At 39.6% G+C, this 17,984-nt stretch overlaps 1 long non-coding RNA gene across 1 annotated transcript; it reads left to right on the top strand.

The window, feature by feature from the left end:
• The first annotated feature begins 14,000 nt into the window (after nucleotides 1–14,000).
• Nucleotides 14,001–15,339, top strand: LOC145039149 (uncharacterized). Its single transcript, XR_013679755.1, has 3 exons — nucleotides 14,001–14,279; nucleotides 14,770–14,918; nucleotides 15,006–15,339. It is a non-coding gene; the product is annotated as an uncharacterized LOC145039149 (long non-coding RNA).
• The last annotated feature ends 2,645 nt before the right edge of the window (nucleotides 15,340–17,984 follow it).

The raw sequence follows: 17,984 nt of genomic DNA on the forward strand, positions 1-17,984 counted from the left end.
GCACACGCGATTCATGAGATCCATGAACGTGGGTGGAGCATTGGTGAGCCCAAATGGCATCACCACAAACTCATAATGACCATACTTGCTCCTGAAAGCAGTCTTCTACACATCCTCATCCCTAACCCGCATCTGATGATACCCGGAGCATAGATCGATCTTGGAGAACCAAGACGCTCCCTGAAGCTGATCAAACAAATCATCTATCCTCGGAAGTGGGTAACGGTTCTTCACCGTTACCTTATTCAACTCCCGGTAATCTATACACATACGATGCGACCTATCCTTCTTCGTCACAAACAGGATCGGCGCTCCCCAAGGCGAACTGCTCAGCCGAATGAAACCCTTGTCTAGCAGCTCCTGCAGCTGCATAGACAACTCCTGCATCTCAGGGGGAGCTAGGCGATACGGTGCCTTGGCTATCGGAGCTGCACCAGGAATCAGGTCGATCCTAAACTCAACCTGCCTCTCAGGAGGTATTCCCGGTAAATCCTCGGGAAATACATCCGGGAAGTCTCGCACTATTGGAACATCATCAACTGTCGTCTTTCCCTTCTCCCGGGCATCCAAGACATAAGCTACATAACCAGCGCAACCCTGCTGAAAATAGCGCCTTGCCCTTGCGGCGGAACAAAAGGTCGGTCCGCGCTGTGGCCTCTCGCCCTGAATCACTAAGTCTCCCCCACTGGGAGTGCGAACCCTCACTAGCTGCAGCTCACAATCAATCACCGCCCCATTGGGGCTCAGCCAATCCATACCTACTATAACCTTATTCCCTCGCAGGGGAATAGGAACCAGGTCTACCGAAAGCTGCTCGTCAAACAACTGAAGAGAACACCCTTTATACACTCTGGCGACCCTCACGGTCCTGTCATCTGCTATCTCAACCTCTAGTGGACAATCCAGCTCCCCTGGAGCTCTACTAAATCTCCTGCTAAGCGCAAGCGATACAAATGATCGGGTAGCCCCCGAATCGAATAATACCATAGCAGAAATGTCGTTCACAGAGAACGACCCTATATAAAACATATAATCATAAGCAACAATAAATCAATAATAATATAGAGATGAAGGGAAGATACATACCCGTCACCACATCAGGAGTCGCTCGCGCCTCCTCTACTGTCATCTGAAACGCCCTACTCTTCGCCACTGGCGCCTCGGCTCGGCCCTGCTGGCCATCTGTAATCCTCAAAGTAGCAGAGGCAGGTGCAGCCACCTTCCCTACTGCAGCTGAACTCGGACACTGGGACTTTTTATGTCCCCTCTGATTGCACTGAAAGCAAATCAGATTTGTTGCTGCAATGGCAATAGCAGGGGCCGTACAATCCCTGCTCAAATGCCCAGTCCGACCGCACTTGTAGCAGCCGGAACTTCCTGCCTTGCACACCCCTTCGTGCAATCTCCCACACTTGCCACATCGACCATGGCTCTGCTGACTCCTGGATCTGTAATCAGAAACCTTGGGCTTTTTGCCCGAACTGCCTGTACCCGAAACCGCCTCCGGTTTCCTCTTCTTCTCCATCTCGAGATCAATCTCCCTCTCCCGAGCCCTAGCAATCATGTCATCCAGCGTTTTACAGCTGCACCGGCTCACAAACTGGCGGATATCGCTCTGCAACATCTCATGATAACGGGCCTTCTTCATCTCCTCATCGGCTGCATACTGAGGAACAAGAAGGCCCTCTCCCTGAACTTGGCGGTGATCTCCGCCATGGTCTCTGTAGTCTGGGTGAGGTCCTGAAACTCTCTGGCTAACTGCTGCACCTCAATAACTGGTGCAAACTCCGCCTTGAACCTGGTACAAAAATCAGCCCAGGTCATGGCATCCAACGTTGCATCATCTCCAATGGTATGTCCGACCTCCTCCCACCAATCCCGTGCCCTGTCCTTCAGAAGACAGGACACCAATCTAACCTTGTCCCCCTCAGGACACCTGCTCATGCGGAACGCGTTGGCCACATCCGCTAACCATCTAGTACTCGCTATGGGGTCCCGCACCCCGTGATACTCTGGAGCTCCACATGCCCTGAACTCCCTGAATGTAAGTGTGCGCGACCCCATCATGGCCGCCACCTCAGCACGGAAGGTGCCCAATCTCTCATCCATCAACTCTAGAATACCCTCCTTGATCGAACCGAAGATCACAGGAGTCTGCTCTAAAATGATACGAGTAATCTCTGAAGAAAGAAACTCTCTGGTCTGCTCATCCATGCGCTCGTTCCCCGAGCCTGATCCTGATCCCTCCCCGGCACCTCCACTGCCGGCTGCTGGCCTCGAACGCAAAACCACCATTCTGAAACACATCATAGCAACATCAGAAAACTGAAATATCTCAAGGGATCATTGATACTACTACTAGCTTCCTGGTCTTGTCTTGGCCTTCCTTGATTCGAGTACGGATCCTCTGCTTTCAGTAGTACGGGCCCATACTACCTTCCACATCTATCTGTACTTTCCTCAAGAACTGCCTTGACTCCACCAAGTCACTTCTACTACTACTGATCTCTGCTACTCTCATCCTAGGCTTGCCATAGGGAAATCTCTGACTCCACTCAAGCTAGTCCTCAGCTGCTGAAGGCCTCCTTGTAATGCTAATTAGCCATCACCTGAATACCATCACATGTGATGAGGCTCGAATAATCCTTCGAGTAAAAGACTCGTCCCTACAACGGTTAGACTCAAACAAGAGTTGCGCAATAGGGCCAAATCCAATACTCTGAGATTATTCAAACCTGATCACATGTGACGTGGCGTATTCATCTAACGGCTAACTCTCATCACCAAGAGTTCTACAAAGCACGAAGCAAGCAGCATTCTGACACCGGAAACTACTCAAGCAAATCTACTCTCATAACGAGAAACTGTACTAGCATACAATGCTAAGCTCACGCTACCAGGCATAACCTAAGCAGGCTATCCTTACTGTTTTCTACTCAATACTAGCATGCAATTCTCATAAAGCTGAAACACATATAGCAGGCACATAAGGCATCCTCCTAGATCCTTAGTCCTATACTAGCATGCTGTTCTACTGAAACTGGAACAATTAATCATAATAATAAAACTTGTATGAGTAATTTGGGAGTACTTACTTGAGCTCGGCTGATCGCATGCACCACACCCTTACCTTGTTTTAAAGAAAATTCTTTTCTTTCTAAGTGCCTTCCAAAATTTCATTCGAAAACATTTTTCTTTTTGAAAATCTTTTTATCTTTCCCTTAGTTTGAGTTCAGATGCACCCGGAGGTGTATCCGAATCCCTCAAACCAGGGCTCTGATACCAACTTGAAACGACCCAAAAATTTCAATTTTTATTATAAAAAAACCATGAAACCAAGTACCACATAACAAAACCATACGTTGCGTGTTTCCCAAACCATGATAAAATATTGTGAGAAAAACTGTATCACAACTGTATCCAAACATATCAAGAAACTGAATCAACTCCCAGGACAAAAACTGAAGTTGTGGTGTGTGCGATGCCATCATCCCGAGCTCTTCCCTTTGCTTGCGGAAGTACCTGAAACCAAAACTGAAACTATAAGAACGAATCTTAGTGAGCTCCCCCAGACTACCACATACCATAAAATACATATAAAGCACATACTGGGCCTTGCCCACTGCATCAGACCGAAGTCCGGAACTAGCTGCATCGGACCGAAGTCCGGAACTGACTGCATCGGACCGAAGTCCGGAACTGACTGATCATAGCATAGCATAACACATATCAACTAATATAAACAGAAATACTGCATACTGCATCGGAACAGAGTCCGGAACACATAACACAAAACATGCTTGAATCACAAAGACATCAAGCACTCTAACTACTGCATCGGACTGTAGTGCGGAACTACTGCTAACTAAACGGGCCGGCATTGTGGCCGTAGACCCGTTCCTACTGGAAGGAAACTCACCTAGTGAACTGGCTGTTGCGTGAATGGCTCTGGAAGCTAACTACTGTTGCTCCGGTATCTCCCTGGCTACAAATCCATAAACACACTCAATCAAATGTTAATCATTGCACTGGGGTAAAATGACTCTTTTACCCTTGGTCAAAGTCAACTCTCCCGGTCAAAGTCAACCCACAGTTGACCTGACTCGCCGAGTCTCTAGTCTCACTTCTCAACCCTACTCGTGGCTACTCGTCGAGTATGGCATCGGCTCGACAAGTACCCTCTCGATCCAAGAACTCAGACAATCTGCATCCGACTCGCCGATTCATATGAACAACTCGACGAGTTGTTCTTGAGCTAAGAAGATTGCCTTAGACTCGCCGAGTTGTATGAACAACTCGTCGAGTCCCTCCATTACTGAGTCTGTCCTCCAACTCACTAAGTCCACTCTACTACTCACAGGCTCCCACTCGACATCACTCAAAAAGGGGAAAACGGGACTCGCGACTTGACTCGCCGAGTCATTCTTCCGACTCGCCGAGTCACATCCATGAAGCTACTCTAAACTCGATTCTGCTTGAATCCAGCGTCTAAACCTTATAGATCTGGGCTTCCTTAGTTCGATTAACACGTAAAGATTCTATCTTTACGTGCCCATAAGCGTCCATGAAGATAATAAGGCTCAAAAAGCATAATAAAGGCTAGATCTAGGGTTCTTATGCAAAGCATCTTCAAAAAGGCAATAGATTCGGGCTCTACAACTCCTACATGAACAGATCTAGAGATATCTCGATCTATTAAGGCATCCATACAACTATAAGGTTTGGAAAATACATCAAACCAGCCCTAGAAGTGTTCTAATGGAGTTCTAAAGCATAAAACAGAAGGAATCCGAGAAATACCTCAATGAACTATGATTTTGCCCCTGGATCTTTGCTCTACACCTCTTCTCTTTGCTCCTTTCTTCTTCTTCTTCTTCAAGCCTTCAAAATCCACACAAAAACACTTAAAACAATCAAGGGATGGATTAGGGTTTCTCACAGCTCTCTGAGGGTGAAGGATGCGAGTTTGGGGCACATAACATTGCTTAAATAGTGAGCAACTCGGGGATTTAGGGTTTCCTCCTGGCAGGCAGACTCGCCGAGTCCCGAATATGGACTCGCCGAGTCGCCGACTAACACGTGCTCGAAATCCCGCCCCTACTCGACGAGTCGGGCTATAGACTCGCCGAGTCCCTCTGGAAAACTTCTAAATAAATGCCACGGAAGCAACATACCAGAGACGGGGCGTTACATGTTTTGTCATGGGGTTAATGCCGAAATCGTTTTTGAAGTATAAAATCTAAATTTTATAATATTTTCATGATTATCCCTACCAAAAGAATCGATAATTTCAAATCTTTTAAATATTAGTTGTTTATATGATAAATATGGATTATTCAATTATTTAGTATTTATCTTATGACAAAATTTGGATTTGGTCAAATATAGATAATTATGAAATTAATTGTTTAATTTAAATTATTTTTTATTTGAACCCGTTTGTTTTGAAAATTTCAAAACTTGTCCTCAAGTTTTGAAATTTAAATTTTATGATTAAGAGTTGAATTTTGAGTAATTTAAATTCCGAACCCTTAGAATTTTACAAGTTTAAAATTCAACCCTATACTATTATATTATTATAAGCTTAATATATATATATATATATATATATATATATATATATATATATATATATATATATGTATATGTATAACTTAAAGTGCTAGTCTTACCGTTCGTAGGCCTTATTCATGAAGCCGGTTTATAAGGTGGGTATAAGGTTGTTGCCTATAAAATGACGCTTAATAGGTGTACACTCAGACCCACCGCTTGCTTGACTGGTGGAGGTTCGTTAGCCGAACGGGTAGGATAGGACAATCCTCTCCTCATTAAAAGTATAATGAATGATGCCAAGTAACTACAATGTTTTTACAAATTCCCAATCTTAATTACTTTAGGGTAAAATGTGAAAATGATGCTAATCCATTGAATTACACTTTGTACCCTTGTCACACATTAGTGGAGCATGTGTGGTTAACCGGCACACTAGTTTGGGGTTGACATTGGTAGCAAAGGGTGGCTCGATGTTTGTAATAGATCAATAGAGCGTGTGTGGTTTACCGACACATTGATTAGGTGATAGAGACATTAAGTGCACCATGTTGATTCGCATGGTTATTCACAACTTGTTTGCGATCCTCAGTATCCCAGTCGCAAATTTAAAGTGCATATCGAGATTTAAACATGCCATTGAAAAGTTCAAAGAATCTCAAAGATCTAGGAGTTTTCAAAACACATTTAAACTTAATCATTGTTTTTTGTTTTTCATGGTGATAATTAGTGAGTCGTCATTCACTTACCTTCAAATTATTTACTTTTAGAGTACGACATCCCTTTCTAAGTTGTAAATAATGTTGTTGGGTCCTAGCCCTAATTTCTCATTTGGGTGTTAATTTAGGGGCTCATTTTCTAATCAAACTTTGTTCTTTTCTTTTTTAGATGTCTGCAAACAACAACAATAACAATGCTTCTAGGTCATTCTCGTTGATGAACCTATGTCAAAAGGTGACATTTGATGGGTCAAACTTCAACGAGTGGATGAGGTATATTTGCATGATCACACACTACATGGACAAAGAATATGTCCTCGATGAGAAGCTTGAGAAGATCATCCCAAATTTTGCTACTCCGGAAGAGCTGGCTGCCTTTGAGGCCCACGAGTGTGATGCTACGAAAGTTCATTGCATCATGCTGGCCACCATGAACCTCGAACTCAAAAAGTCCTATGATGACATGTATCCGTATGAAATGCATCAGGATTTTCTGGACAGGTACCACCAAAGCGTGAGGCAAGGGTGCTATGAGATCACTACTAACATGATCACTGCTAAGATGGGGAGTGAAGAATCCCTAACCTCTCACTTGCAGAAAATGCAGAGGTATGTTGGTTGTCTTCTCAAACTTAATGTTAAGTTTGATGAGGATTTGGCTATCAAAATAATCCCTCCTGCTACAACCAGTTCAGAATGACCTACCACATGAATAAGGAAGAGGTCTCCATGAGCAAGATCCAAGGATTGTTGAGGACAGCTGAGAGTAACCTCAAAGACAAATAGGAAGGCTCCTTCAAAGAGCCACCAAAACGGAAAGTCCCGTGATGGTTCATCCTCTAGTTAGACCAAAGCAGGCCCTGCTAAACCCTCCTCCGTCCCCAAGGAAGCACAGTGCTTCTATTGCCACGAAAAGGGCCACTGGAAACGAAGTTGTGCCAAGTATCTGCGAGACATAAAGGACGGGAAGATAAAGCCAAACTTTGCAGGTATGTATTCTATTAAATCTAATAACTCATCATTTTCTACTTCATTGGTTCTTGATACAGGGTGTGGTTTCCACATTTTTTCAGGTTTATAGGGCCTAAGAAGAAGTAGGGAAGTGGAGCATGGAAAGATGAACTTGATTATGAGGAACAGAAGATCGTCGCCTGTGACCAAAGTCAGAGTTTATTCTTTGGTGTTGAGTAATGGGTTAGGGCTAGATTTAAAGAATTGTTGCTATTCACTAGATATAGCAAGAAACATCATTTCGTTTGATGGTTTATTTAGACAAGGTTTCAGATATTCTTTTGATAATAGTAATGGTTCTATTAATGTTTATTTGAATGTTGTCTTTTATTTCAATGTATTACCTTGTAATGGGATTTATGACTCTATGATGGTTGTTGATAGTTTAGGAAATGATTTTTTGAATATTGATTCGTCTACTAGTCTAGCTAAGGCATGCTTGTGGCATTGTCGCCTTGGCCATGTCAACAAGAAACGCATATCCCAACTCCAAAATGATGGAGTGCTGGAGTTATTCGACCTCAGGGGCGATGACGTGTGTGAATCTTGTTTACTTGGGAAGATGACCAAGTCACCCTTCACTGGCACTTGTGATAAGGGTGAGGGTCTATTGGATCTCATCCACACCAATATGTATGGGACCTTTAGATCCACCAGAATGGATGGTTGCCACTTCTACGTGACTTTTACGGATGATTATAGCAGATATGGATATACCTACTTAATCAAGCAAAAGTCAGAAACTTTTGAAAAGTTCAAAGAGTTTAAGAATGAAGTGGAGAATTAGTTGGGCAGGAAAATCAAGATGCTTTGGTTAGACCGAAGTGCAGAGTTTCTAAGTCTTGAGTTTCACGACTATCTAAAATAATGTGGAATTGTTTTGCAATTGATGCCTTCGAGGACGCCATAATTGAATAGTGTAGCTGAGAGATGTAATTTGACATTGCTGTACATGGTTCGTTCTATGATGAGTCGGGCTTCGTTACCAATAGTTTTCTGGGGGTATGCCTTAGAGACTGCCGCCCATATCCTTAATTTAGTTCCCACCAAGAAGGTTGCCAAAACACCTCACGAGATGTGGACAGGGAAAGCTCCCTCGCTGGCACATATAAAGGTTTGGGGTTGCGAGGCTTTTGTAAGACGACAAGCTCGAACCTCATAGTAAGAAGTGTTATTTCATCGGCTATCCACAGAAGTCTTTTGGCTATCTCTTCTATAGACTGAGTGACAATTTTGTCTTCGTTGCTAGAAGAGGAGTGTTCCGAGAAAGAGAATTGATAAGCCAAGAAGACAGTCGGAGGAAAATTGATCTTGAAGAGATTCAGGAGCAAAGCGATGAAGGAACCTCTAACACTGGCATTCAACTTGAGGAGGAAACTCCTGTTGAACATTTTGACGAATCCTTACCTCTTAGACATTCTAGTAGGGTTAGTGTTCAACCCCAGTTCTCTGGTTTTCATATTACTACTGAAGGGGATGCATTTATTAGTGACGAAACACTGATAAATTTGGACGAACCTAGTAGCTACAAGGAAGCCATGGCAGGCTCGGGGTCGACCAAATGGAAGCAGGCTATGGATAGCGAGATTCAATCCATATACGACAACCAAGTTTGCAATTTGGTTGATAATGTACCAGGTCGTAAGACAGTCGGGTTCAAATGGATCTTCAAGAAGAAGACGGACATGGATGGGAAAGTGCACACTTATAAAGCACGATTGGTTGCGAAGGGATTTACTCAAACTCTTGGAGTTCACTACGATGAGACCTTCTCACCAGTTCCTAAAATATAGTCTATTAGGGTAATGCTTGCAATTGCCGCGTTTCATGATTATAAAATCTGGCAGATGTACGTGAAAACCGCTTTCCTTAATTGAAAGTTGGCTGAGGATGTGTACATGAATCAGCCAGAGGGTTTTGTCGATGCGAAGCATCCAAATAGTGTGTGCAAGCATGAGAAATCCATTCAGGGATTGAAACAAGCATCTCGTAGGTGGAATCTTTGCTTTGATGAAAAGGTCAAAGTGTTTGGTTTTCTACGAAGCGAAGATGAGTCATGTGTATATGTCAAAGCCAGTGGGAGTATAGTCAACTTTCTCGTATTGTATGTAGATGACATACTGCTCATAGGAAACGACATCCCAACCTTGCAGGATGTTAATTCCTGGCTTGGGAAGTGTTTTGCTATGAAGGAGCTCGGAGAGGCTACTTATATTCAGTGGATAAAAATAGTAAGAAATAGGTAAAAGAGACTGATAGGACTCAGTCAGGATACATATTTGGATAAGGTACTAAAACGTTTTAGTATGGAAAATTCAAAGAAGGGGGAGTTGCCAATCCAAAGCAATACCAAGCTGAGTAAGACTCAGAGCCCGAGTACAGAGGCAGAGCTAGCTGATATGAGCCGAGTACCTTACGCTTCCACAGTCGGCTCGATCATGTACGCTGTGACTTGTACCCGCCCTGATGTAGCCATATCTTTGAGCATGGTCAGTAGATATCAAGGGAATCCTAGTAGAGCTCATTGGATTGCAGTTAAGAATACTTTTAAGTACCTACGAAGGACAAAGGAATGGTTTCTAGTCCTTGGTGGGAGTAATGACTTAAGGGTACGAGGGTATAGTGACGCTAGTTTTCAGACGGATCGGGATAATTATCGATCACAGTCGGGTTGGGTCTTTACCCTTAACGGAGGAGCAGTGACTTGGAAAAGTTCCCAGCAGGAGACTGTAGCTGACTCAACGTGTGAGTCAGAGTACATTGCAGCAAGTGAAGCATCAAAAGAGGCTATATGGTTGAAGAGCTTCATTGGAGACCTTGGAGTTGTGCCATCCATAAAGGAGCCCATGGATATTTTCTGTGATAATGAAGGAGCGGTTTCCTTAACAAAAGAACCAAGGAATCATGGTAGATCCAGACATATCGACAGAAAGTACCATTTTATCAGACATCGGGTAGAAGAGGGACTCCTCGTTGTGAAGAGGGAATCATCAGAAGAAAACCCAACAGATCCCCTTACGAAGGGACTGAGCAGGGTTAAGCACTTGTAGCACGCTAGGAGCATTGGGCTGAAGGATGATATAAGTTTGGATTAGATAGGAAACGTGTAATAGATATTTTGTACTTAACATTTGATGAATAAATAAAGTTGTGTTATTTATGAGTAAAGGTACTATCTTGTGTTGGTTATTTATCTATTGTTTCTGTTTTGCATGTTTTGACTTCCAGAATAATAAGATTATTCAAACAATCCACAGTCGTTCATATTTAGGAAGTAGATATGAATGAAGACTGTCACGAATTTGTTTGTAGCTTGTCTAAAAGGTTTTGGGCATAGCAAAAGTTTGCTACAAAGTTCGTGAGTGCTTATGAATTGTGATTTGAGCATTGGAGTAAACCCGTGTTTGCTAGTATCACTTCGTGGTGTTTAACCTTAAGTGACGGCAAAGCGATAAGATCATATAGTCTTAAAACTTAGAGATATGGTTGTTGTTTGCTAGTTCGTTGTGCATTGATGATGTGTAAATGAATTAATAACTTGATGTTATAAAACACATTGTTGTGCATGAGTTAATTGGTAATAATAGATGCATATGAGTCAAAGTTGATCTATTCGTTTTATTCTATGAGAATAAAGGTGATATCATGGCCACTCGATGATTTGGTTTGAATTATGTGTCGGGCCCGGTCCGAATGAAGTTGATGTGTTCAACTAAGTTCTATGTCGGACAAATCAGAGATCGAGGAACAAATGTTGGACAATAAGTATTATTAGCATGATATCTAGAATAGAAGATTATACGATCCCTTATCTGAAGGACGAGTTACTGATCAGAGTTGACAGCAACGTGTAAGAGCTACAATTGCTAATCGAATCCTAAGTCATATGTGAGATATAGTTACTAGACTTATCCAAGTGGGAGACTGTTGGATTAGTGTCTATGCCCGTAGCTATATTTGATATGTGCTTGACCCGGTTGTGCGTGGTCCTTTTGGATTGCCTTTACCAAAGCAACTTGACAAAGTAATTTAAGGAGAGAGAGAGAGAGAGAGAGAGAGAGAGAGAGAGAGAATATTATGGTTTATTAATATATTATAAGAATAATATATTAAAGGAGAAATCATATTTATTTAATTAGTATTAGTCATAAATTGATTAGGAATTAATTTGGTGACTAAAAGTGATTAATTAAATAAAGGGGCATCAACCGTCAAGTCTGTGATAGTTGAGTTTTGGGCTAGGATACATAATGGACTAAGGGGGAATGAAATTATGATGAAGGATCATTATATTTTCGTCCAAGGCCTTAATTCTAGAAGGTTCCTAGGGCTGCTTGGTGGCTAAGCTGTCTATTAGGGTTTAGACTGAAACCCTAGCAGCCTACAATATAAATATGACCTCTAGGCTATGGAAATTGGCTACACTTCATTCCAAGGGAACCCTAAGGCCGATTTTAGCTTCTCTCACCCTCTCTCATATTGCCTTCTTGCTTGTGGGGTTTGTGAACCATTAGAGGATTTACAATTGTGACTCTAAGCTGAAGATTAAGAAGACTACAAGGATTTCAAGCCATTTGAAAGAGGTAAAACACTTAGATCTGTTCTTATGATGTTAATTTCGAATCATGTATGATAGATCTAGGGTTGTAAGTCTTGGATTGAAAGCATGTACAATAGATAAACCTTAATCCAAGCATTAGGGTTTGTATGAGCACATAGTATTGTTCTTATGCATGAAACCCATCAATATCAACTAGCATAAATTTTTACTAAACCTCTTCGGACTGAAAGATTTCGTTCTTTGTTGGGTAAAATGGGTGTTCATGATCTTCACATTCAATATTGAGGGGGAGTGAAAAAATTAATCCAGATTATCTTATCTTCTTTTATGTTTATCTTATCTTTTACTCCTAGTTTCCTGGTAGGATTATAATCTTTATATATATATATATATATATATATATATATATATATATATATGTATATATATATATATATATATATATATATATATATATATATATATATATATATATATATATTTATTTATGTGTGTGTGTGTACACACATATTTGGATCTTTTGGTGTATATATACTCTTTATCATTTGAATGAGAAGATTGAACGTGGAATCAATTGTTCCAGATGAATCATATTTGGTTTTCTATATTTAATGTATAGTCTCTTTGAGGGGTCCGGACACGGAAACGGCCTTTTGTATATCCCGGGACATGTATTATTTACATTCTTAAAAAGCGCAAAACTATGTATGTGTATATGACTTATGTCCATTTTGATTGAAACATATGTTCATTTTAGTTTTTTGAATGAAAATTTTTATCAAGAAAATGTTCTTCGCATGAATACATGTATATGTGCTTCAACAGGGAAAATAGGTGCTATTTTACGAAAACTTTTGGAAATTAATTATAAAATATTGTCTAGGATCTAAAATTGTTGTATAACAAATGATTTAGCAATGGACAGGTTGTGTTAAAAGAACATGATAAAAAAATTATAAGATCTGAACATATTTTTTTCTGGTACAAGTTAGTATAAGAAACTTGTTTGAAATTTTAATACTTACAGATGGGGATAACCTTAACTTTACAACTTATATATCTGGGGATAACCTTTTATCTGGGGATAACCTTTTATCGTTGCTAAAGAATTCAACTCGTCTTGTAAACACTTTTTAAACAGAATATTGTTGTTTAAGAAGCTATAGTATTCCTTATAAATCAACCAAATTGCAAAGAATATATGTGTAATTACAATCCAATATCAACCACACGAAAAACATAAATACACATTTAAGATTTTTATTTTACTTTCTAGAACGGCGTCTAAGATATTTATTTCTTAGTTTTTTACACCAGGCCAAAAACCTCTTCCACCATTTTGCTTTTCGCACGTAACCTCCATCTTCACCAGCACCGCCACCAATACCAGCCCCAACACCGCCACCAGTACCAGCCCCAGCACTGCCGTTACCCATACCCTCCTCCATTCTTTGGACTACCGTTTCACCACCACTATAGAGAGGATTAAAAGGAGCGTTATGAAATAAAGGATCACCTCTACTACGTACAAGCAATGGTACTTCTTCAAGGTCTTGATAAAAATCTTGGTCAACGGGAAAGATATTGCTTTCTGGGAAGTCGCCGATCATTTGAAAACCCTCGTTGGCATGCAATCCGACAACTATTTCACCACTGCCGCCAAACTTTACGTTATTCTAATTTCTCACTTCTTAGTCTCGTTGCTCCGACTTTGACTTGGAAGATTTTTTATTAATCTTCTCACTCTTTGCAACCATTATATATATTTCTGGAGAGAGAACACTCCGCGTAGTACCGACGACTTTTTGACTCACATACTTCTTGCAAGGAAAATTATTAGCACTTTCCGCACGAATTATTCAACCTTCGACAAATTAAAACTTTTTACAATATATAAAATTCGTTTAGACATTTTTTTGGTGACTTGCTAAATCAAGGTTCTAGAGATCGTACTTAAGTATGATTCCTATTTACAACTATGAACTATATTATTTGGTATATATATTATTTGTAATTTGTATTAAAAATTAAAAGGATAACAAATATCAGGCTTATATTCGATCAATTTTTGGATGGAGCATGGCCCACATTTATTAAGCTTCTGGTTGCAGTATTTCAAAAAATATTTCGTGCTTTTGGGGTAATAGCAATGAATAATTTGTATACCCTAAGTTGATTTGTTTTATGTTTGCATTTTTAGCTTTAGTTTCCTTTTTTAACAGAAATACTACCGGTGGGATTCGGTAAATGAAGGCATGATCGAAAGTGGATTTAGAAGTGTGGTGCAAGATCGTTATTCAACGTAATGAATGAATATCAACATAAATCTGCAAATAGAGCTTGAGCGGCCGGTCACAAGATCCCGGAGACAAATAATGACTTTGCAATCATGGGAGCCAATTACTTTCAATGAGGACGTATGGAAGGATTTGCATAAAGTAAGCTAATTACTCCCTCCGTCCCAAAATTATTGTCCACGTTTGACTTTTTAAATCTTTTTTGTTCAACTATGACCTTACATAATTTACTTTTTGTTATATAATTTTTTGTGCTAGATATATGAATAGATTGGTTTTTAAATGTATTTTCATTGTTATAGGTTTCATCAAAAATTTTATAACACAAATAAAGTTATTTATGACCAAAGTTAACATGGAAAGACTTCAAAAGTCAAACATGGACAATAATTTTGGGACGGATGGAGTAATATATTATTGTTTTATTATTATTATTATTATTATTATTATTATTATTATTATTATTATATATATATATATATATATATATATATATATATATAAACGGGGTCCAGGGGTTACGATCATTATGGACTGAAATTGGTAATTATGCAAATCAATATTCGTATAATTTAGTAATTGGTTTTACTTAATCACATACTACACTAATTATACCATGTGTTTTATGTAGCAAAAGGAATTGAAGTGTATCCCTACATTTCTGGAATATTTTCTTATTACCCACCTTACTGCAGTGGCCAAGAAAAAAAAATCAAGGCTAAAGATTATGGTACAATTCAAGAGTTGGAGTTTTGTACACCTACTGCTAGAGCAATATGTGTAATTTATGTTTTCCTTTTTAGATAACTAGTGCCTTAACTTCAATGAGTACAATAATAACAGTTATTTTGTTTTGATAAATTGTAGGAGAGATATACTAGTGTCATGGTTGAAAAATACGGGGAGGACCTAACTCAACATCTAGAGGGTCATGTTGACTTGTGGGTGCAGGCACAAAAGGGAGAGGTAAATGCAGACGTATTTATGGGGTAGGATGTTCAGATCTACATTTTGTTTTCACGGGGACATCATCCAACGGGAACAAACTGACCTCTTCTGACTACCAGCAATCACAACAACGAGTAGTTTTCTTTGGTAATAAAAAAAGTTAGTTGCTATTATTGATAAAATAAAGTTATTGCTATTATTTAAAAGACATAGAAGTCTACAGTATTTAGTAATAAATAACAATTAAAGTATGTTGGTATTATGGAAAATAGGTAAAATGCTATAATGGAAAGAAAAAAATGTATGTTCCTATATTATATATAAAAAATGATAATACGTTGCTGTAACATCCCCAAAATATGGTCCAAAACTTCCGCTTTAAAATCATTTACGAAAATCTTAATTCATCTGACATGACAATAAATATCGTAAGTCATGTATCTCAAATCATCATAACAAAATACTTTATCAAATCATGTGTCAAAATATTAGAGTAAACCATCCTAGGCTAAAAGTTGTGGTGTGTGCCATGCAGTCATCCCGATCTCTTCCCCTAGCTAGTAGAGGTACCTGAAACGAAAACTGAAAACTGTAAGCATGAAGGTTAGTGAGTCTCCCCAAACTACCACATACTATACACATAATCACATACTGCAAACATTGGGCCTAGCCCGCTACATCAGGCCCCGCCTGGCATCAGACGAAACCGGCATCAGGCCCCGCTTGGCATCGATCCCCGCTCGGTATACATATATGTTTCTACTAGGCCTCGCCTGTCTTCGGGCCCGCCCGCTATACGCATACAAACATATAATACTGCTAGTACATAACAATCAAACATAGCACTATAACTGCTAGTCTTAAGGCCCCGCCTATCTTTAGCCCTGCCCTTACTCTACTAATAATGACATATGGAACCCCTTCCACACTCATCTAGTGATGAGATACAGGTCCCCGCCAACACTCACCTCCCTACCAGGCAGATAAAAGTATCACAGAGACAAAAAGTATAACTAAACATGCATTACTTCCTCAGGCCCTGCCTGGCATCAGACTGAAGTCTGGAAAACTTAACTTTCCTCGGGCTTGCCCCAGCGTCGCACCGAAGTCCAAAACACACAACACATAGCATGTAAACTAAACATTCCTTAGGCTTGCCCCGGCAACGGACCAAATTCCGGAACATGCAATCTACATCATGCTAACCCCATCATCGGAACTAGGTCTGGCATACACTAACATACATAAACGGGCCGACATTAGTGCCTTCGACCCGCTCCTATAGGAGAAGACTCGCCTCACAAACTCAATGTAGAATCCGGCGTATAACCCCACGCTGCTAGGTGGAAGATCCTGAACTGCTGATCACTTGACTCCCCGAGCTATTAATTTCACAATAATACTTAGTCAGAAACCAATAATTCTCCTTAGGGTAAACTATAAATTTTTAGATCTTGTATAAGAAAGGTAAGACTTTTATATTGATTTTAATAGTCTAAGCATGTTAAAAATATAAATTTAAAAATAAAGTGAAAATTAGCCCACAGAGTCTAAATGAAAGTTTTAGATCTTGTCGTTAGCTAAGTGTGAATATAAAGAACGTCAAAAATAGAGCTCGATGACGAAGTTACGAAATTTAAAAAAATTAAAAAAAAATTGCATGTAGACGGTGCGCAAACTTCTAGAAGGAAAAATGTGGACCGCCAAGAAAGCGACACCTAGCACCCCAGGCACTTCCTATTTTCACAGAGAGCACCTTACATTTTCATGGTGCGCACTCACAAAAATGGTCAATAAATAGCAGTCCATACGTCACTCATTCCTCACACCATCACTCTCGAGTTTCTCTCTACACAAGACCTTCTTCCTTCAAGATTCCATATTTTTTTGTGTTTTGAAGTATTCGCATTAAGGCTCTGAGGTTGCAGAGAGTCGGGCAGATAGAAATGCTCGATATCGAGGTCTTGCCCACGACTTTCGACTTTTTACCTCGAAAGGTCTATAAGTTACGCTATGCTTAATAGGCTTGTATGATAATTTATAATTGTGATTAGAACTTTTATTAGGAACCTGTAAGCTAAATTATTTATTAATTGTAGCTAAATAATACTGATTCCTCTACTTATAGGAGAGGAGTCGAGAATGGTCATGTTGGCTTGGTTGTTAGATTTCAGAAAAGTTATATATTGAAATGATATTACGTCACATCCATACTACCTGGGTGATCCTTATTTGATAGAATGCTCAATATTCATTAGGATTAATGAATTATCTACCCTTCGCTACTAGATTATAATAATGATTATTAAGTAATTATAGGTTAATGCTTGTTAGACTCGTCATCCGCCAATTAGATCACCGGTATGATCACCTAGATAGTTGTCGATTGTACTATACAATTTGCTATAGTATATGTCGATGTATGTTACGATAGAGACCTAGTTAGAGATGATATAATTATTATAAGCACATAGACCCATGTTAACGAAATGGAATGCATGCCTTAAATAACAAAATGACGTGTAGGTCGTAAATTCACATATTATTAGCGGTTCGTGATTCATTAGTTGTATACATGTATATAAATATGATATTTTGGGGAACTCCCTAAGTTTCATGCTTACACAGTTAAATTTAAATATTTTTAGGAACTTCAACTGATTCGTGAGAATCACAAGGTTCAACTATAAACACATGCATTCGCAACATGTTTCTACATAAATTAATAACACTATGATACATTTGAATTAATAAAAAATGAAAATTTTGGTTTGAAAATGGGGACATTACAAGTTGATATCATAGCCCTGGTTTGAGAGAATTGGATGAACATTTGTTTGATTCCAGACTCAAACCAAGGATCTGAATATCTTAACAAGACTTTTTAGTAAAAAAAAT

Source organism: Lactuca saligna, chromosome 4 (assembly GCF_052625555.1).
Source record: "Lactuca saligna cultivar CGN05327 chromosome 4, ASM5262555v1, whole genome shotgun sequence".
Lineage (NCBI taxonomy): Eukaryota > Viridiplantae > Streptophyta > Magnoliopsida > Asterales > Asteraceae > Lactuca > Lactuca saligna.